We start from the raw sequence: 21,747 nt of genomic DNA, 5'->3' as shown, positions 1-21,747 counted from the left end.
CCCCCCCCCACTCCACCTCCTCCCCCAAATGTCCCTGCAGCCCAACTCCTAACACATAAACCTGCTGCCCAACTTAGGTCCCTGCTACTTTTTGACTATAGGTCAGGAGGCCTTAAAAAAATCAGGTGCTTGTGTTTGCTTTCTTTCTTTAATTATTTATTTCTTTGTGAAAGTTCCTCCAGCTTTTACAAATGGAAATCTGTCTCAGTTAGTTGGGACACTCGAAGGAAGTGAATCAGGTGTATTATTATCAAGGAGAACAATAAATATCCTTTAAAGCCAGAAGTTGAAATGCTCGTCTGCTTCGTAGAAAAGGAATAATGAAATGGCTCTTGTGATACGGCGAAGGTGGAGGAGTGGGTGCGGTGGGGCGACTGGTAGGGTAGGGGTTTGGACAGCCTGTAACTAAGTCTGTTACTAAGAAGTCCCGGGGACCTTCAGTTGGGTTCCTGTGCGGTCGACGGCCCAGCACACTCCGACTTCTGCGCTGTGCTGGTCGCAGCAGCCTCTCCCAAGTCGGCCTGTTCCCCGCCCTCTCTTCTGCCTTTGTGATGGGAGGGGGGAGGGGGAAGCTGGAAAGAAAGCTGGGGGTTGGTACTTGTATTTTTCATTGGCTTTGGTGGCAGCTCTCCCCTCCCCACTCCGGGCCCAACTCGGTGTGATCCTCATCCAATTGGAAATGCGTCGGGTTCTTTTTTTTTTTTTTTTTGCTTTTGCTTTCGCTGGTAACTTTACTCCTGAGTTGTGGCCGAAGCAGAGACCTTCCTAATTGTGTCACTGAGGGGCCAAGCAGCCTAGCGCCTGGAGGCGGCCAGCTGCCTGCTCCTCTTTGGAAGAATTTTGCCGGGGGCCCCACTCTTGCTTAGGGACCCTGAAGGGAGGTGAGGTTGGGAGGGAGAGCAGAGAGTTCAAAGGAGAGAGTAGAGAGTTTGAGCCAGGACTTTCTGTGGGCATGGTGACCTTACCTCAGGACATATGTACTATCTTGTAGTTGTAATTGTCATCATCGACGGATCCACAGGGACTGAATATTGATAATATCTGTTAAATTTATAGCACTCATATATTGGGCACCAAACACAGAGTTATTGCAGCTGCAGGTAAATAGTAGGCGTGTTGATTAGTGTGTATGTATGGAAATGGGCATGGCCTGAAACTAGTTCTTTCTTAGCAGCGTTTAGGGAAATACCAGTTTCATGCAGATGAATGTAGTTTTTCCTGGATTTCAGAATTTCTAGTCCCGGATCAAAATGCCAAGATTATTTGTGTGTGTGTGTGTGTGTGTGTGTGTGTGTGTGTGTGTGTGTGTGTGTGTAAAATATTTGCCAACATGTGGTAGGAAGGCAGGGTTTTCCTTCTACTGTATACATCTTTAGTATTTTGTGGTACAGTAGTTCCTTTATTTGTGTGGTACAAGGACCATTTAGCCTAGCAGCTTAGTTTTGTCATTTAACGTTGAGTCAGAGAAATTCCTTAATGAAAACACTTTGACTTTTATTTCAACAAGTTATATTCAATCCCAACAAGGACAATTTGTTTGCTGTTCAAAACAAATTTTGAACTTTTAACGATTGGCTTTGCAGTATGTTTTCATATTTTAATTTTCAGTGGAATTCAAATCAATTCAACACACTTATTAAACACATACTATGTGTAGGACTTCTGCAGAGCCTTGGTACTGTGATAATTTTTAATTCTTTTGTGGAGAAAATTAATTGTGCAGATAAAATTGCAAGACAAACCAATAAACCACATTGTCTATACATGTGTTTCTGAGCTGGAATTGTTGAGAAAAACTTTTCAAATCCAAGAGCAAAGTAACTTTTCTTGATAATATAGTCTGTCTCTGTCTCTCTTTGTGTGTGTGTGTCTATCTGTCTGTCTGTCTCTGTTTCTCTTAAATGGAGAATGCTCCAAAGTAGACCCATGTACCTTTGGGAAGGTTTCAGAGACTGTAAACTCAGTTCCACTTGTACCTTCTTCCTTCAACAGCTCCTCACTGCTTTCCCAGTTAGTAGTGGGCCCTTCCCCCCTTTGCCCCTCTCCCCTCCCAGACCATTGTGTCTCAACTGTATGCTATACTTCGAGAGACATCATGGAAAGGGGAGAATAAGCATTTCTATAACCCCTACTATGTGCCAGGTGCTTTTTACAGATATCTCATTTGCCCTTCATATCAGCCTTGGGAGGTATGTACTATTATCTTCATTTTAAAATTGATGAAACTGAGGCAAAATGATTTGTCCAGGGCCACACAGTCACACACAGTCTGAGACTGGATTTGAACTCAAGTCTTCCTGACTCTAGGTCCAACCCTCTATCTACAGGGTCACAGAGCTGTCTCTGGTGTGGTGGGTAGCATGGTGTACGGGATAGTGAGCCAGTCTCTGAACCAGGAAGATGTGGATCAAGTCCTGTCTCTGACGTTCCTGGATACATCACTGTCAGTGAACCATTTATCCTCTTCCTTCTCCAAGTGAGTCTCTGAGGCTAAGTTGCTGAGAGCGTGCTAACCTGCCTTGGTAGAGAGGTTTCCTCATGCAGAAGTTCCGTATGAGAAATCACAGATTCAAATTCTATCCCTATGTACTTCTCTTCGAACCCGTTGGAACTCTGCTTGGATTAAGCTCTTTGAGAACAGAAAATGACTTGCCTTTGAAAAGCAGGCACTTAATAAGTGCTTGTTGACTGACTAGTATTTTCTCAAAACCTACGGAAATGTAGACAGTCTTTGGATACCACAGCAGAAAATGCAGTTAGGAAACTTGTATTGAAGTAACTTTTGTCTTCTTTACGGTTATAGCCTTCAGATTAAAATGTTCTGTTTTTACACTCTGCAGTGCTGATGCTATCACTAATAAAACAGAATTCTGAGGACATTTTGTCTTTGTGAACTTTCAAATATTTTCTTCTGTCTCTGTATAAGGTTTTTTTTAACCAAGTTTTTATGTGGCAATTGCAGCAAGGCAGCAAGTGGTTCAGAAATGCTCATTTAAAATTTTTAAAAATCATGTTAAGCTTAGTACTCAAATTCTAATGGATCTCTTAATCTATGTGAATGTTATCTCCAACAATACAGTTTGAAACCCATCCATGCCCATTCATCATATTCAAGTCATGTCTTTCTACTGTAAAATATGGGGAAGGGAGGAGGGGAGGCCACTTATTGAGGGGGGGATACTACTTATGTTGCCCTGACATAGCATGAACACCACTCTACTTGACCTTTTTTGATCCATCACTCTTGCCTTATGAATTGTTCATCCTTTCTTCCTCATTTTCACCAATGTTATTATTTACAGAGCTTCACCCTGAATGATTCCAGCCTAGTCATGCCTACCATGCTTCTCCTTTGCCCTTTGGGTGATCAAGTTTAGTTTATAAACTGAATAAACATCAACAGAAACAAATACATAAGCAAGTCCTCCCTCCATCAAAATAAAGCAACAACAACAAAAAAACCCAGACCCAGATCCAAACTAGTATATGTACATAAATTTTCATGACTAGAAATTCTTCAACTAAAAAAAATAGTACTTATTCTCAGAAGTGACTCGTAGAATTTAGTGAATAGAAATCTGGTCTTGTAACAGGAGGGCCTTGGTTCAGTTCCACACTATAGCTATGTGACCTTGGGCAAGTCACTCAATCTATCAATGCCCCAGGCAACTTTCTAAGTCCATAAATTGCTGAGCAGTCACCAATCTGCATTCATACAGGGAGTTTACTCATTGGGAGTTCCCTACACCAGTGGTGTCAAACTCAAATACAAACAGTGGCCATTAACCTATATGTACATAAGGATCCTTGCCTGCCACTTATTGACTTAGAAAACCACATATTAACAGTATTTTGTTCTATTGTATTTTTATTTATTTTGTTAAATATTTTCCAATTATATTTTAATCTGGTTGGGGGTAATGTTTGACACTTTTCCAGTACATCAATGAAATAATTATCCTTCCTTGTATTACACATATAATCTTTCAAAGTATTTTTCTGTGTGGTTTCTTAATTTTCATAAACACATTCTTGTAAGTTTAAGCAATAAAATGTAGCAAAATGTTTTATTTGCTAGTAGAAGTAATTTTTTATTCAACAGATATTTATTGAATACTTTTTTTGAGGAAGGCACTTTATTGATGCTTCTGAGAATGCAGAAACACAAAGAAAGTTTCTTGCTTTCAAGTAACTTGTCATCTAGATGAAAGGGTTAGGCCTGTTCTGTCTGTAAATACCTTTAAGATCGTATGTAATTCCCAAACAGTATCTTTTATCTTTTTATTTCTCAGCTGTTATCTGAGTATACCAGTATTTTTACTATCTGAATGGTACAAAGTGTTATAACACCATCAGTTTATATACTGTTATGCTTTTTCCTCCTATGTTATAAGTAGTATAATTTCTTTTAGTCATTTGACATATTTTTAGCAGCAGTCATTTTGTATTAGAAAGAAAAAATAACCCAAATTATTATTACCTTATCTTGATAGTACTTCACGTAACATGATTTTTTAAAATTTTATAGTCCTTAATGTAAAGAAAGAACATTTATTTTCATTTAATATTTAGGCATCTAGGCAGAGCAATAGATAGAGTGCTAGATCTGGAATTTAGAAGAGTTCCAATCTGACTTCAAATACTTCATGTGTGACCTTGGATAAGTCATTTAACCTTTGCCTCAGTTTCCTCTCTGTAAAATGAGAATAATACCAGCACCTACTTCCCAGGGTTTTGTGAAGATCAAATGAGATAACATTTCTAAAGTACTTTGCAAATCTCGAAGTACTATTTGTGTTAGATATTATTGTACATAATTTTGAGATAGTAAATATTAAAGAATTCATCATGTCTTACCCCTCTCTTCAGAATATCAAAGTAATTGTTAATGAAATGTATGTAATATCCTTTTTATAATGGAGAAATGCCATGTCATCAGAAAGATACCAGACGACACATAATAATAACAACAACAATAACATTTATATCACACTTTCAGGTTTGCAAAGTACTTTGTAAGTGTCAGATTGATCAGTCCTGTCTGACTCTTTGTGTCCTCATTTGGGGTTTTCTTGGCAAACATACAGGAGTGGTTTGCTATTTCCTTCTCTAGCACATTTTACAGATGAGTAAATGGAAGCAAACAGGTTAAGTGACTTGCTCAGGGTCGCATAGCTAGTGTCTGAGTCCAGATTTGAATTCAGGAAGATGAGTCTTCCTTACTCCAGGCTCAGCACTCTATTCAGTAATTCAGCTGTTATCTGAGTATACCAGACAATAAGCTTTCTAATTGGTAAAATTAAATGTTACATTTTCTGTCAGACTCATTCTATCTTCCACTTAATATCAATTTCCTTATAGAATGGAATCAACTATATTTCCTGCTAACCTGAAAAAATAAATTAAAAATAATTTCAAGATGTCCCGTTGAAATCAGAAAGTGAACCACAGAACTCCCCCCCCCAACAAAAAATCCAATTCTTAACTAATTTATTCTTACCCATTTTGACCTCTATATCAATGGCTTAGAGTTAGACCATAGTCAAATAAACCTTCCAGTGTTCTACTCCCTACCCAAACAGTTTCATTGGTCAAATAACCAACACCAAGATAATATTTCCAAAGAGCTCCCTGCTTCCTAGAAGAAAGACATTACATAAATAATGTGATGTGGGTAATTGCCCATATGACAGTCTCTGCACTCAAGTAAGCTCAGGGGCATATGAAGTAAACATCTATGTAAAACATATACCATATCTTTATGCAGATGAATTCATATTTATTGGTTCAGCCCTAACTTCTTTCCTGACCTCCAAGCTCCCCTTTCCAACTTCCTTTGCCCTTCTCCAGCTTGACATCTTGAAGACATCTTAACCTTCACAAAACTGAACTCATCATCTTCCCTCCCCTCAAACCTCCCTCCCCAATCCTTCCTTCTCCTGCCTTCCTTATTACTGTCAAGTAATCCTCTCAAGTCACCCAGAATTGCATCCTTGGTGTCACTCTTAACTCCCATATCCAATTGGTTACCAAGCCCTGTCATTTCTACATTCAATACTCCCCCTTCTCTTCTCTGACCTCACCACCTTGTTGGTACAGGCCTCCATCACCACACAAGGACTATTTCAAGGACCTCCACACAAGGACTATTTCAATAGTCCTCTGGTTGGTCTCCCTAACCCAAATCTCTCCCCACTTGAGACCATCCTCCACTTAACTGTCAAATTCGTCTCCTTAAAGTAAAAGTCTGACCACATCACATTGCCTATTACAGTTCCCCATTCAGTCAACTCTAATGGTTCCCTATTGCCTCCAGGATAAAATATAATATCCTCTTTTTGTCTTTGCAAACCCTCCTATGTTTTCGAGTCTTTTTACACCTTAGGCTCTCTAACCCTTTTCACTCTTCCTCTATTCTGCTATCCAATGACACTGGCCTCCTTGCTATTCTTTTCACAAAACTTTTGTCTTATGACTCTAGGAATTTTTGTTGACTGTGCCCCATGCCCAGAATTCTCTCACTCCTCATCCCTGCTTTCTGACTTCCTTTCCTTTCCTTTCCTTTCCTTCACATCTCAGATAAAATCCTGCTTTCTGCCAGAAGCCTTCTCAGTCTTTCTTAATCTTTATGCGTTGCCTCTGAGATTATCTACAATTTATCCTGTGCATAGCTTATTTATACACACTTCTTGGTATAGTTTAAAGTTTCCCCCATGGAAAGTAGTGACCTTTTTTTCTTGGTCATTTTTGTGTGTGTCTCCAGTGCTTAACACAGTACTTAGCATTTATTAGGTACTCAATTAATAATTGTTGACTGCAAAAATAACAAGAAGGCTATATCACTTTAAACTGATATGTGACTCATATTTACGTAGAGCTTTGTAGCAAATAAATTACTTTCTTGAAACAACAATCCCAACAAGAAGGCAATGTAAGCATTAATTCTATTTTCCAGAGAAGGAAATTAAGGTGTAAATTCTATCTCCAGATGAGGAAACTGAGTCTTAAATGATTTTCCCTGAGTCCTTCTGGATTGTTTCAAATTAATAGATCATAAATAACTTTTCAGAGACATTTAATTTATGTTCAAATACTCCCCAGGTTGGGGCACAGTGGACAGAACTGGGCTAGAAATCAGAAAGACTCATTTTCTTGAGTTCAAATCTAATCTCAGACATTTAACTAGCAAGTCACTTAGCCCTGTTTGCCTCAGTTTCCTCATCTACTAAGTGAGCTAGAGAAGGAAATGGCAAACCACTCTCCTCTCTTTCCAAGAAGACCCCAAATGGGGTCATGGAGAGTCAGACTGAAAAGACTCAACAACACTCTTCACAGGATCTCTCAAAACCCTCTTAAATTTATACTTATATTTACACTGAAGAAGCTTCCCCAATCCTTCTGCTCAACAGGTTATGTTAAACTGTCCCCTCTAGAAGAGGAAGGGTCTTTCAACCAAGTGACCTGTTCCCAGAAGAGTTTCCCAAAGAACTGATTCCTGAATGATGTCACCCGAATGTCTCAACTGCCAGAGCTGAAGCAAAGGCTCAGGCTCAAATTTCGAGCTTGGATCTTACACATTAGAGAAATCTGTGCTAAAGTTAGACTGCCAGCCCAGTCCTTTGCTGTCTCACATTATACAAGAAAGCTAGCTGTTCATATTTCTGGAGACTTCTATTTCATTCATCTCATCAAGATACCATGTTGTAACATGAGGACAATGATACCATTCTCTGTCAAAAATAATCAGTGACTGCCTGATGGCTGCTCCTAATTAAATGTCTCGGTGGTTTCTGTTCAATTCTTTTGCCCAGTAAGGGGACGTTGTTTGTGATTTTCTGGGCCTGTGGGCATGCATTTGAATAGGGAGGTTGGTAGGTGAGGTTCCTTTAGTATCATTCAGCCCAAATGGGATAGAAAATGCAGAATGTTTGTAGAGGCATTCCACACATGAGCCAATGTGAAGTATTTCTGTCTACATAATATTTATATAGTGTTAAGCACAATACATATTTTATCCATATGACAACCCTGTGAGTTAAGTGCTGTTATCCCCATTTTACAGATGAAGAAGTGAAGTTTCTTGCCTAGGGTCACAAAACTTTTTTCCAAGACAGGATTTGAACTTGGGTCTTCTTCACTCTAAGTCTAAAACTCTACCCACCATGTCACCTAGTTACCTGAGAATATAGACTAAAACTAAAAGAAATGTACCCTACATTTTTTTTTTAGATTAGAGAATCCAGACAGTTGTTCTAATTCCTAGGTTTACAGTCAGCATCTATTAAGCACTTACTGTGTGCCTAGCAATAAATCTGGGGATATGAAGATAAAAATCAAACAATCTCTGCCCTCAAGGAGATTACATTCTATTGTGGGAAACAACATGTATATATACAAACATATACAAAAGATACAAGATAATTTTACCAGAAGGGGAGGCACCAGTAATTTGAGGGATTAGAGAGGGACTTGAGTAGGGTATGATAGAGCTGAGCTTTGAAGGAAGCTTAGGAATCCCTTTGTTCTGACATGTTTCTATGGAGGTATCACATAACAGGATAAAAATCAAACAAGTTTTTAGGACAGCTTTTGTGATGTCAAGCATCTGAACTAATTCCTCCCTCTCCCCCTCCTGTAATATTTGAGTGAAAATGTATTGTTGTTTGTATTTGGAGGTGGGGGACTAGGGGGGAGGAATGCATTTTGAAGACCTGTCTGTGTCTGCCAACAGATTCAAAATCTAATAATCTCTGCATTTTACCCGGTGTACTGTGCTCTTTCCAGTTTTAACTGTTGAGGGTGATTCATCTTAAAGACTCTTCACAAGTCAATCCTGGCTTTCTGGGCTATGAGTTGTATGATTCAGCAAGAGATGTCCAGGCTCAAAGTTGAATTTAAACTTAGGAGACATTTTCTTTTTCCCTCAAATCCTGGAACAGGAAATTTTGAATTAAATGAAGGAAGTCTTCCCACAAAGTAAATGAGTGTAGATACTCTCTTCCTTTTCAAGAGGATTATGGGAATCTTCCAGGTTCTAAAAACACTAGGCCTAAGAGGAGAGGAGGCTCCCATAGATTTGGCAAGCATGTCCCAGTAAGAATTCCTGAGCAAGCAGAGACAGGCTCCATAGGAATTCTAGCCACACGCCCAGGAGGCCTATGTGGTTGCTTGGCAACAATAAGACCTACACTGGAGTCCCTCAGTTGGCTTCACTTTGTGGCCTCCAAGGCCTTTCCAGTCCCAGATTCCTGTTGGACACCTACTCTTTCTAGAACAGCCACAGAAGTTATCCTCAGCACTCCCGATGTCAACCTTTGTCTTGGTCTATCAAAGTTATATTTTCTTTCTCACTGCTTTAGGATTCTTAATAACAAAAATGAGAGAAAACTGAGGTGAACTGCAATGCTATTGGATCATAGGAAATGGCATCAAGAAGACATCTTTATACAAAAAAGAAAATATTTCTACAAAAAATAGTTGTTTTATTTGTATTAGCGAAAAACTGGAAACAAAGTCTATGTTCAACAGCTAGAAGATAGCTGAATAAAGTATGGTATAATAATGTAATGGGATATCTCAGTGTCATTAAATTGACAAATATGAAGACTACAGAGAAATGAGTAGAGAAGTACACCAAGTGATACAAAGAGAGGTCAGCCAAATAAGGACCACAATGCAGGGATTCCAACTATAATTGGAAGGGGATCACAGATCAAATGTATGTATCATTATTATTCTTAATTTGTTATAAATTTTATTGTTGTTTAATTATCTATGTTAATTGTGAATGTAAAGTTTATAATAAAAACCTTTTCATTAAAAAAAGAAAAATGTCAATATCCTACATAGTAGCCTCTGGTAATATATTTTTTCCCCTACATTTGTGAATTGGCTGTAAACGTGGATTGTGTGCATATTGAAGATCAGGGAGAAGTAAGACTAAGAAAGTAATGTGCTCCCTGTTGCTAGTAAGGGAAAAGGGGAGGGGGGAGGGACAAAAGCTAGCCTTTTTTTCTTCGTTAAAAATGTTTTGTATTGCTATGAAGTATATAGAAAGCAATTATTTCACAGGGCTTGCTGAATTCACAACTCTATATAAATCCTGCACATGTTAAAGGGCTCTTCAAATCTGCTGGAGTATTTTCAGAATTCTGTAGGAAGCACATTTCAGTGGATTTCTATGCATATTGGTTTGGCTGGAAAGTAGGAGTATGGAGATGTTAGTGCATTTGAATAGGCATTGAATGGAAAGCAGTTTCCGCTCAAGGGGTATAAAGTGTTTTATTTTACTTTGTGAAGCACATGGAAATGACCTTCGGAAGGCTGTACTTTTAAAGCCAAGTGCCTTCAAATTCATTTCCCTGGAAATACTTTCTTTACAAGTATGAATTTTTACTTACCCCCAGGAATAGAAAGGAAAAGGAGGACCTGGGGGCTTCCCTCCATTTAAGTACTAAGTGGGACCACCCATTTAGAGCTCAAAGGTGCTTTAGAGATCCTCTGGGCCAACTCTTTCTTTTTATGATAAGCTAACTGAGACTCCCAGAAGGGTGGGGACTAGCCCTAGGTCATATTAGTAGTAAGTAGAAGAGTAGGGACCTCTGACCTAGTCATTTTTCCACTATACCTGGGGCCTTCCTCAAGATTTTATCATGGACTCTTACTTATGGACCTGAAGTAAAGAAGAACTGTGTTCGAATCACGGTGACCTTGGGTTCTTTCCTGGACCCTCTTCCCTTGTCCCTCTGCACTCTGTCACTTGCTGATCTCATAAATTCCCATGGATTCAATAATCATCTCTAGGCTGATGAGTTTCAAATTTATTTTTTCCAGTCCTGACCTCTTTGTTGGGCAGTTAGGTGGTAGAGTGGATAGAGTGCCAGCCTTGGAGTCAGAAAGAACTGAGTTCAAATTTGGCCTCAGACACTTACTAGCTATGTGACCCTGGGCAACTTAATCCTATTTGCTTCAGTTTCCTCATCTGTCAAATGAGCTGGAGAAGGAAATGGCAAACTGTTTTAGTATCTTTGCCTAGAAAACCCCAAGCAGGGTCATGAAGAGTTGGACACAACTGGAAAATGAATAAACAGCAACAAAGACCTCTCTGTTGAGTTCCAGTCTTTCCAGCTGTCTTGAACATTTAAAACAGGATGTCCTGTAGACATCTTAAATTCAACATGTCTAAAACTAAACTCATTCCCCTCTCTCACCCCTCTCCTTCTCTTAACTTCTCTATTACTATGAAGGGCACCAGTCACCCAGGTTATACCCTACCTCCCCCCCCCCCATATCCAGTCTGTTGCCAAGGTCTATTGATTTTTACCTTCACAACATCAACTCCCCTTCTCTGACACTGTCACCTCCCTCATCACCTCACATCTTCTGGTTTGTTGACTGCCCCTATTTTATCCTCTCTCCAGTCTATCCTCCATTTAGCTAGGTCTTCCTAAAGATCAAGTCTGACCATATCACTTTTTCCTCTCCTGCCCCCACTCCCATTCAATTAACTCCAATGGTTCTCTTCATTCTAGGCTCCAATAGAAAATCTCTGCCCCTTACCCCACCTTTCCAGTCTTATACATTGCACCTCTCCCACATCCATCTCACATTAACCCTTTCACCCAGGGACATTGGTGTTCTTGCTCTTTTTCTCCATTTTCACTGGCTGGCTCTCCTTCATGCCTGGAATTCTTTCCCTCTCATCTCCCTGGCTTCTACTCCGCTAAAATTCCATCTTTCTTAGGAAGTCTTTCCCAAACACTTTTAATTCTAGCCCCTTTCTTCTATTGATTAGCTCCAATTTATCCTGTATGTCTTGTTGGCTCACAGCTGTTTGCATGCTGTCTCCTCCATTAGACAGGGAGCCATAGGGATATAGCTTTTTGACTTTCTTTGTAACTCCTGGGCTTAGCCCAGGGCCTGGTTTGTAGCGGGCACTTCAATGTTTATTGATTGACTCAATCTCTCTGGCTTTCAAGCTTCCTCATCAGTAAAATGAAGGGGTTGGATTCAGTGACTTCTGGTTTTAGATCACAATCCTATAGGTTGTCTTAGAACCCAGAAGGTAAATGGAATGGGGAACCCTTTCAGTCTTGATTTTTTGGCAGTTCTCCTTGTAACTAACCCCACTGGGTTTCCACCCCATCTGTCCCTAATTACCTGATGTTCATCTTCTTAGGCCCTGGGCAGACAGGAATTGCTTGGGGAGCTGAGGGGGGGAGGGGAAGGGGGCAGGGAGTTAATTATTCTTTAAAGTCTTGAATCAGTTCTGATTGATAGGTAACAAAAATCAAGGTTTAGATCTATGTGTCTGATATGGGTAAAGAAATGTTCCTGGCCTTTCTTCCCAAGCTCTGTATCAGGAGTCAGGCTGTACCTAGGGGTAAGTGAGCTTGCTTTGATAACTACATGGTTTCCGCTTGTGGCTAAAAATGTAACCCCTCTTCTTTCTTCCCTTAGCCTTCAGACCTTTTTTCTCTAAAGGATAAAGGGAATTGGGCATTTTAAAAAATATGAAAATTGCACTATGTAGCATGTCTTATTTTTTTGTAGTTGATATTTTAAAATTTTTTCCATAACATAATAAAAAAGATGATTGCACATAAAACTGCAAATCTATTGTGTATAACTTGTTATTCCTTTTAAATATTTAATAAAGTTATCATGTAAATTTCTTTTTCCTTTTTTTTCCTTTCTCCCCCCTCGTCCACTCTAGAGATGGCTACCATAGTAGTATTAAAAAGTCTTATTAAAACACAGCCATTTTACTCGGGTAAAAATGGTTGATGTAGATGCTTTCCTTACCCCATGTGCCCTACCTTTCCTAATTCCCAATTAAAACATTTTATTTTATGAGTCCTATATGTCCTATTAAATAGTTGCTTTTTATACTTCATAGAAATATGAAAGAAAAACTTTTTTGTCCACAAGACAAGATGAATACTTGACACAAGATCAGATACATTATCTTAATTTTTTTTTTCTTCCAAAAGAACCTTAATCAGCAGTGTCATATAGACTATATAATAGAACACCAGCAAGCCTTGAGTCAGCATAACATAGCAAGCCCTTCTCACACCTAAGAGTTAGGACTTAGGAGAACTGTGGCTATTGGTCAAATTCCTTTGTCTTAGGGATGCATTTTCCTTATTGGTAAGCTGGAGATAGCTTCTGGCTGTGTGACCCTGGGCAAGTCACATAACCCTGTTTGCCTCAGTTTCCTCATCTGTAAAATGAGCTGGGGAAGGAAAAGGCAAACACTCCAGTATCTCTGCCAAGAAAACCCCCAATGGGGTCCTGAAGAGTCAGACATCACTGAAAAATAACTGAAGAGACAAGCTAGGCCAAGTTAGATGATCCACGATATAATCCACTCCTCTTCTCCGATTCTTCATGAATTGTGATACAGCGGAAAAAGTGTTGAACTTGGAAAGTTCAACTTAGACTTATGTGATCTCTACCACTTATTGCTTCACTTAACCTCTCCTGGCTTCAGTTTCTGATCTCTAGAATAAGGGTGATTGACTAGCTTTAGGACTCCTAGGCCCCTTTCTATCTTTGTGATTCTGAAATCTTTGGGAGTGGCTAGGTGGTTCAGTGGATAGAGTACTGGAGTTGGAGAGGGGAAGTCCCAAGTTCAAATACTGCCTTAGGCCCTGTGGAGCCTAAGAAGGAGCTAATCATTCAACTTTCCTAAATCTCTGTTTTCTCCTCAGTAAAATAGTTTAAAAAGCAAACAAACAAACTTAATGGCTTCTAAGATCCCTTCCAATTCTATGAGCCCTGGATTCCTATTACAAATGGAAAATCCAGAACATGGCAGTATTCATGATATAATTTCCTCCGGCATTTCAGAGGAATTAAGGGGGCCAGATGGAAGTACATAAAAAAAAAAATAGGCAACAAAATAAATGGTTTAAACATAAGCTGTTCGTGGAACAGGTCAGGGCTAGTTCATATAAGAAGCAACAAAATCAGATGAGAAAGACTGGCAAATTCTTCTCTTTAGAGAGCTTGGGAAACTGTGCTATATACCCTAAGGTTTACTCTCTTCACCTGCAGTAAAGGGTGAGGCAAATGCAAGGAGTATAGGAAATGTTGAATATAATTCTGAAAGCTGCAAATCTTAAATGGTTGAAGGGAAGTCCTTAAAATATTTTTAATATGACATCTTTCAGGAAACCTCAATGTCACAGGGTATTACTGAGGCAAACTGTTTTAGCAGATTTTCAGAAAAGAGATTAGAAAATTCAATGATAAAGAATAGCGCCCACAGTTTCACTTATACTGTATTAAGTTATTATGCTTTTAGAACACAAGCAATCATTCACTATGGTCAGGAATAAAATTTCCTTGTTTAGTGCAATATTGTGTTACTATTTACTTGGAGGATAACAAATGATCTAAGACAGTGCACCATACTCCCAAAAAAGTATTTTTCATAGTGGAATTTGGTACAAGGCACAAGATGGCCAAGGTAGCAATTATGTTGATTGTATAAGAAGTGATTTCTTATCTACCTTCATTGTATTCTTGATGTTAGTTTTTTAAAAAAGATAATTCATTCAGCCCAGGGAGCATTTTAAATAATGGATATGCATCACATACCAAACTAAACCCTGACTTGTTCTATTGTTCTGCATTTTCTTTTAACAAGAAAAAAAGATTCTTGCTCGTTTCCTTTTTAAATGTACAATTTTAGAGTATTGCTTGGTTTGCTAGGTTAAGTTCTACTATACCCAATCTATCTAGAATTATTTCATAATTTTTTGTCTCAACTCATATGCCCTTCTATAATTTGCATAGATAGAATCCAATTTGTAAAACCAATTATTTTTCAAATTAGAATGTGTGTAGGAGTTTCCAAAAACTCTTAGTATTTCAAGCTGGAGAATGACTTAGAAATGAAAGCCTGGTATTCCATTCCATTCCATTCCTCTCACTGGTCTGATACTCACCTCAGCTACCTCCCTAGCAAAACTGACCCCGCATTCAAGTCTGTCGTCTATCTCAGCATAGAACTAACATGAAACCCTTTTAGAAAGCAGTCTAGTTTTGCTTGTGAAATGGGAAAGGTAAAGATGATTGTAAGACATGGGACAGGTTGGCCGTAAAGTTTAAGGAAAAATAGTTTTTATGTGATGTAGATTTCCCTCTGCCCTGAAGTATGAGTGACTTAGGCAGCTATACCTGTAAACTGGGGCACAAATAAAGTCAGACTTGAGCTTGCATCCCTTAGTGAAGCTTTCTGGTATTTTATCACTTGATTTGTTGTAGGTATGTTGAATGGAGGTATAGCTGTATATGGGGCACCTAGATGATACAGTGGCTAGAGTACTAGGCCTGGAGTCAGGAAGATCTGAGTTCAAATTCAGCTTCAGACACTTACTAGCTTATTAGGTAGGTAAGTCACTTAACCTTGATTGCCTCAGTTTCCTTATCTGTAAAATGAGCTGGAGAAGGAAATGGCATTTCAATATCTTTGCCAAGAAAATCCCAAATGAAGTGGTGAAGAGTGACTTTTTTTTAATTTAAGTTTTTAAATTTACTGAACAACAAATAGTTGTATATATGAAATCATTTTCTTAGAACATCCACAGGAAAGTACATACCAGGGATACAAAAGCACAAAATTAGAGCCCACTGAAGAACCGTCATTGAAAATCATACTAGATGCTGTCCAAAATCCACACCAGAGAAAGAATCCAGGAATCAAAGAGTAAAAATTCCCTCCAGTGACAGAGAGGCAAAGTAAAGACAATCTGTAGCACCAGTCACCTGCACAGCACAAGGAAAGAACATTCCCTCTTTAGATGTGTGTTCAAAAGTGAGACTAATGATTTCTTTCAATACAGAGAATTTATTCTTGTTCCCTTCTTAAATTAAAAAGTTAAAAAGAAGCACATAATCTAAATTTTTTTAGAGCTTAATCTTCCTTGCATGGGTTTCAAAAGAAAAATAAAGTTAGAAAAATATTGGAGATGAGCGTTGGGGTCAGTCTAGTAGTTTTTTTTTTTTTTTTAGGAGAGGGGACAAATTAGTCCTACTCTTTTCTATGTTAAATAGATCTGGAAGTGATAGTTTTATTGATGTAATGATGCAACACAAATTGGATTTTGAAACTGTCTAGAAAGCTTTGGATACAGTTTTTCTACTGTTTCTTACATCCTCGTTCTTATGGAAAAGATAGGAGAACCCAGTTAGGAAAGTTTCTTTCATCTGTCTTGATTCAGGAGCACTCTGGATTTTCTTTTTACCTTATCCCTCCTACATATGACTCAGACTCCAACTTTCTCCACTGGAACAGATCTAAAGCTTCAAAAGACACATACTAGGGCAGGAGAATAGAACTTCACATTGGGAGATAGAAGGATTAGGATTAGGGGTAGGGGGTGGATAAATTAGCATGTATTTAGTGCTTTAGGGTTTGCCAAACACTTTACATATATTTGATCCTCTGTACAGCGTTGTGAAGTGGGTGATATTATTATCCTCATTTTATAGGTGAGGAAACTGAGGCAAATAGAAGTAACTTGCCAAGAGTTAGTTATACAGCTAGTAAGGCAAGATTTGAATGCAAGGTTTCCTGACTCAGAAATCTAACACTATCCATTGCACTGTCTAGTTATCACAGAATGCCAGTTTTCTGTTTTTCTAAGACATCAGCTTGTACTGTAAGAGAATGGTTCCTGATTCACAACACTTCTTCCTTTGCTAGTAAAAGCCTTGACTTGGACTCAAGATTCAGTTTTCTGAATCTGTGAGGATTAAATTTGTTAATATTTGTAAAGCACTTAACACAATGTCTGCCACATAGAAGGCATTTAATAAATGCTTATTCCCTTCTTCAGGCCACCAAAATAAAAAAGACCACAGTCACAAGGGACTAACAAGTATTGAGAGCCAGACCTTCTGAACAGACTGACAACTTCTGTAATGAGTTCAGGAAAATAAATACTTTTCCCCTAGTCCCTTCCCTCACCCAAAGCAAAACAAACACCCATCTTAATAAGTGAAACTAAATAATTTGGAGGAAATATAAACTATCCATGTAACCATCATTTTATTTACTCTTGTAACCAAAAAGTTGAATTTTTGCCCTAAATAAAATAAGCTATTGATAAGCAGTATGGTATATGGAAAGAATATGGGTTATGAAATCACATGGCCTGGATTTCACTTCTGGCTCTGCTACTTACTACCTTGGTTGAACTTGAGCAAATCATTTTAACTTTTGTAGCTCTCAGATTAGAATGTTGGATCAAGAATACCCAATAAATTTATATTTAGATTTCAAGGAATAACATTACAGTTTCAAGTTGGGGAGACTATCTTTGTTTGAAAGCAGATCAAAGGGGTAGTAAATTGATTAGAGTAGGAGTTAGAATAGGAAGTAGCCTTAAGGACCAACCCTGTTCATTCAGCAGATTAAGAAACTGAGGCCCCAGGAATTGACTTCCTCCATGTTCACAGAGGTAGTAAGAGGCAGAGCCAAGATTGGAGCTCAGGCCTCCTGACATCAAATCCATTATTCTTTCTCCTATTCCTTGATTTGGAAGGTTTTGTAATGTACAATGGGAGCCAAAAAACAAGTCACTCTAATGTGATCTTAGGTTGCAATAAGAGTGACATAGTCTTCAGAACAAAGGAGATGGTAGGCTTGTTTCTCTCTGCCCTGGTCAAACCACACCTAGAGAATTGTGTTCTGTTCTGGCTGCCACATCTTGGGAAGGACATTACTAACCTGGAAAGTGTCCAAAGGAAGGCAACCAGAGTGGGACAAAGTCTCAATATCATCTCATATGAGGATCATTTGAAAGATATAGAATATTTAAACTGAAGAAGAGAAGACTCATGGTCAACACAATAACTGTTTTCAAGTATAGATTTTATCTGGAAGAAGGATTAAGCAGAGTAAGTAATGGGTGAATGTTATAGGGAGGCAGATTTTAGGGTAACGTAAGGGAAAACATCCTGACGTAAGGGCATCCATTGGAGATATACCAAAGTGGAATGAGGCTGTCCTGAGGAGTCAGATCTTCTTTAGAAGTCTTCATGAGAAGACCAGATGTGTAATTTTTTTTTTTTTGTGGATATAGCTGAGGGAGTTCTTGTTTATATATAAGTGGGCCTTGATGGTTTCTGAGATTGCTTCCAGATCTTAAGTTGCTGTGATTATTGATTAATCAGGAGCTTATTACTTTGTTCATTATCTAGGCTCTTGGCTTCTCTTTCCTCATCCAGTTTCCCTTTTAGATATAAAAGGCTTTTTTGAAGTCCAGCAGAACTATTAGGAAAAGGAAAAGGAAGGATGGTTTGTTTAATTCAACAATGAAATATTTTAAAAATGCTTACTACTCCTGTGTTTCCAGACAGTCTACTGAGGGGAAGGGTATTAATGAGGGAGAGGAAAATTGTGAACTGCTACCAAAATAGCAATTTGTTATTGTTGTTGTTCAGTTAATTTCAGTGTTGTTCGAATATTCGTGACACTATTTGGGGTTTTCTTGGCAGAGATACTGGAGTAGTTTGCCATTTCCTCCTCCAGCTCATTTTACAGATGGGGAAACCGAGGCAAATGAGCTTAAGTGATTTACCCAGGGCCACATGTCCAGTAAGTGTCTAAGGCCAGATTTGAATTCAGGAAGACAAGTGTTTCTGACCACAGACCCAACACTCTCTCTATACACTGTACCACCCAGCTACCCTGAAACTGAAATTTATGCAGCATTTTAAAATGTGCAAAGTATTTTACATAAAGAGAGGTAGGAGAATGGCCAGGAGGTTGATAGGGGACACACAGCGTTAAGGATTGGCAGAGGATGGTATAGACAGCTAGGAAAAACTTGAAAGCAGAGGTTGCTGAGTGAGGTCTAGAAGGAGCCCTGGGGAACAATACCTATGCCAAATTTACCATGTATTTTGGATTGGGGAGTGGCAAATAAGAATACCAGCATTAGAGAAAGGCAGCTTTTAATTCAAGTTCTGATGCTTGTTGGCTTCTCCCATTAAAAAAAAAAAATGTTTGGAATAGGAAGATTGAAGCTATTGCATCAGAAGAGGTTTTTAGATGACTTGTGGGTTTGTTGTAAACCATGCCTATCCTCTCCTATTTTTTCCCCAATACTTTTGAATTTAGTGACAAGTGTAAGAGTGGGTGTAGGTTGAGTCAAGTAGTGACTCCACCTCCTACAACATTTTCCCCCTCCCCACATACCCATACACCTTCAAGGTAGATATCACGTGAGAACATAGCTCATTGAATCAGTTAGAGGGGTGAACTCAAACTGGCTATCAACCAACCAAACAATCCAAAGGATTTGTCCTGTGAGCCTTCCATAAAATAGCAATATTTATCTTGCGTCCAGTCAAGCCTCTGAGAATGATTCCTTTGGGCATAAGGGAGAACTCCTTGGCTCCTCTGTCTCCTTTCCCCCTCCCTTTACCAGAAAAGGATCTTGTGATTTTGGACTTCCTGGCAATGTCTTAACAGTACGCCCAGGAGAAAGAGTAGCCTCTTGAGGATTCTAGCAAAAGAACTTCTAGGAACTGTGTTACTCCTTTGCCCCATGAGCCTACCTTGTTCTGGATTATATGTATACGTTGGAGAGATTATGTCCCAGACTTTTCAGATGCTTCTTTATACCATCTAAACCACCATAGTAAATACTTGTTTCTAAAACTAATGAAATCTGGCTATTTGCTATAAATTGATATCATGGTGGGGGGAAGCACATGGGTGGGGGCTTATGAGCTATAGCACATTGTTTAGCTACTTAGGGTTAGTCCCAAACTTCCAGGGCACCTAGTAATTACCCTTAAGGTACCTAGCTTGCCAGTGTGAAGCGGGGTAGGGAGAGTAGCCTCAGAGTCTACAAGGGACAGGGCCATGGACCAATCACTTTGCTTATCTGAACCTTGGGTTCCTCCTGTGTAAAATAAGGGAGTTGGACAAAACACACTGTGAGGTTTCTTCCAGTACAAAATCAGTCCTATGAACCTGTGACAGTCAATTTATCAGAAGTAAATTCTAAAATTCCCACCTCACCACCTTATTTATTAGTGATTAGGAGAACTTACCATCCCTGTTGCCTTATTTAGAAATAAAAAAAAAAAAACCTGGATCATCCGTGTAGTTGCTAGGCAAGTTAATTCAGGATAATCCTTTACTTTGCCAGCACACTGACACTGTCATAGTGCGCAGAATGGCTAGATAGAGGAGAGAATTCTATGTATGCTATTGTTCATGCTAAGCTACATATTGTTGTTCTATGTTGTTCAGTCAGTTTTCAGTCATGTCCCACTCTTCAGGATACCGTTTAGGGTTTTCTTGGCAAAGATATTGGAGTGGCTTGCCATTTCCTTCTCCAGCTCACTTTTCAGAAAAGGAAACTGAGGCAAACAGGGTTGAGTGACTTTTCCAGGGTCACACAGCTAGTAAGTGTCTGACACCAGGTTTTGACTTAGAAACATGAGTCTTCCTGACTCCAGGCCCAGCTCTCTATCCACTTTGCTACTTAGCGGCCCACATACTGTTGACTAGGCTATAATAATAGCACAGTAGTTTGTACTGTACCAGAGTTCTGCAGAGCTCACCCTGACTGGCTCAAAGTGCTTTACAAACAGCATTTGGTGAATCATCTGGCCTGATATATAATCTAAGTGACTTTGCCTTTCTGGGCATAGAAGGAGTTACCAGTGGGAACTCTCAAGAGATTTCCTTCGTGAAGGGCTGATTCTATGATCTGGATGGTCAAAGATAGATCAGACAACAGTAAGGCAGGAAGAACTGAATTTCTAGTTTCTGTGAGGGACTGGAGGTCTAGCCTGAATCCCAGTAATACTAGTGCATTGACAATCATGCTTTCTGCTCGGGTAGTATAGTTACCACTGGCACTAGACAAACATGAACCAAGACATTTGTATATGGAGAGATACATTTGAGGTATAGCAAAAGCAGTAATTATTTTAATTCATTCATTCATTTTACACATTTATCCTCTCTTCTTCCCACTGCTCCCTCAAATGAATGACAGAAAAAAATAACATGACAAATATGCATAGTCCATAAAAAAATTTCCTTCATTGGTCATGTCCAAAAACGTTTGCCCCATTCTGTACTTTAATATTCATCACCTCTTACAGGCATTGAGTAACGTGTCATATTTAGTACAGTTGTGGTACCACATGCACGTTTGTTACCTCCCATAGATTCTGGGCTTCTAAACCCTTTAAGATAGCATGTTCCAAACCAGAATCCCAAGACTTTAGCAGTGAAAGGGAACTTAGAGATTTTTCAGCCCAAGTCTCCCCTCCCCATTTTACAGAAAAGGAATGAAGTCAAAAGAGGTGAAATAATTTCCCAAGGTCATATAGATTGTTGTAAGCAGAACCAGTTTTTTGCACTTAACACAGTGCCTGGCACAGAGTAGGTGCTGTAGAAGGGCTTATTCCTTCCTTTCCCCACTTCTGACTCTCAAATCCAATGTTTTCCATCACAGGACTGTAGTACCTGAATTAGCCTTGGAAACACTTTTGGCTTTGAAATATGTTGATATCTAAGCTCCCATGCCGATGAGTAGTGGAATCAGTTAGCCTGGGAGAGAGAACCAGTCTCAAAAAAGGAGAGGAGAGAAATAAAAGAAATGATAAATACAGTTCCCAGAGGCATAGGTGGGTTCTCTATCTGAATGGAAAAAGAGGTGAAAGGAGGGCCAGGGAAATTTGAAATAAGATACAAGAAAGTAA

General features: G+C 39.0%; 1 protein-coding gene across 1 annotated transcript in view; it reads left to right on the top strand.

Moving 5' to 3' along the window:
- GRHL2 (grainyhead like transcription factor 2) overlaps positions 1-21,747 on the top strand; it is a 229,584-nt gene that overhangs the window by 1,246 nt on the left and 206,591 nt on the right.

Source organism: Petaurus breviceps, unplaced genomic scaffold (genome assembly GCF_028583685.1).
Source record: "Petaurus breviceps papuanus isolate PSGF00001 unplaced genomic scaffold, PetGlider_PUasm1.0 98, whole genome shotgun sequence".
Classification (NCBI taxonomy): domain Eukaryota; kingdom Metazoa; phylum Chordata; class Mammalia; order Diprotodontia; family Petauridae; genus Petaurus; species Petaurus breviceps.
This window is presented reverse-complemented; position numbering and strand designations above follow the sequence as displayed.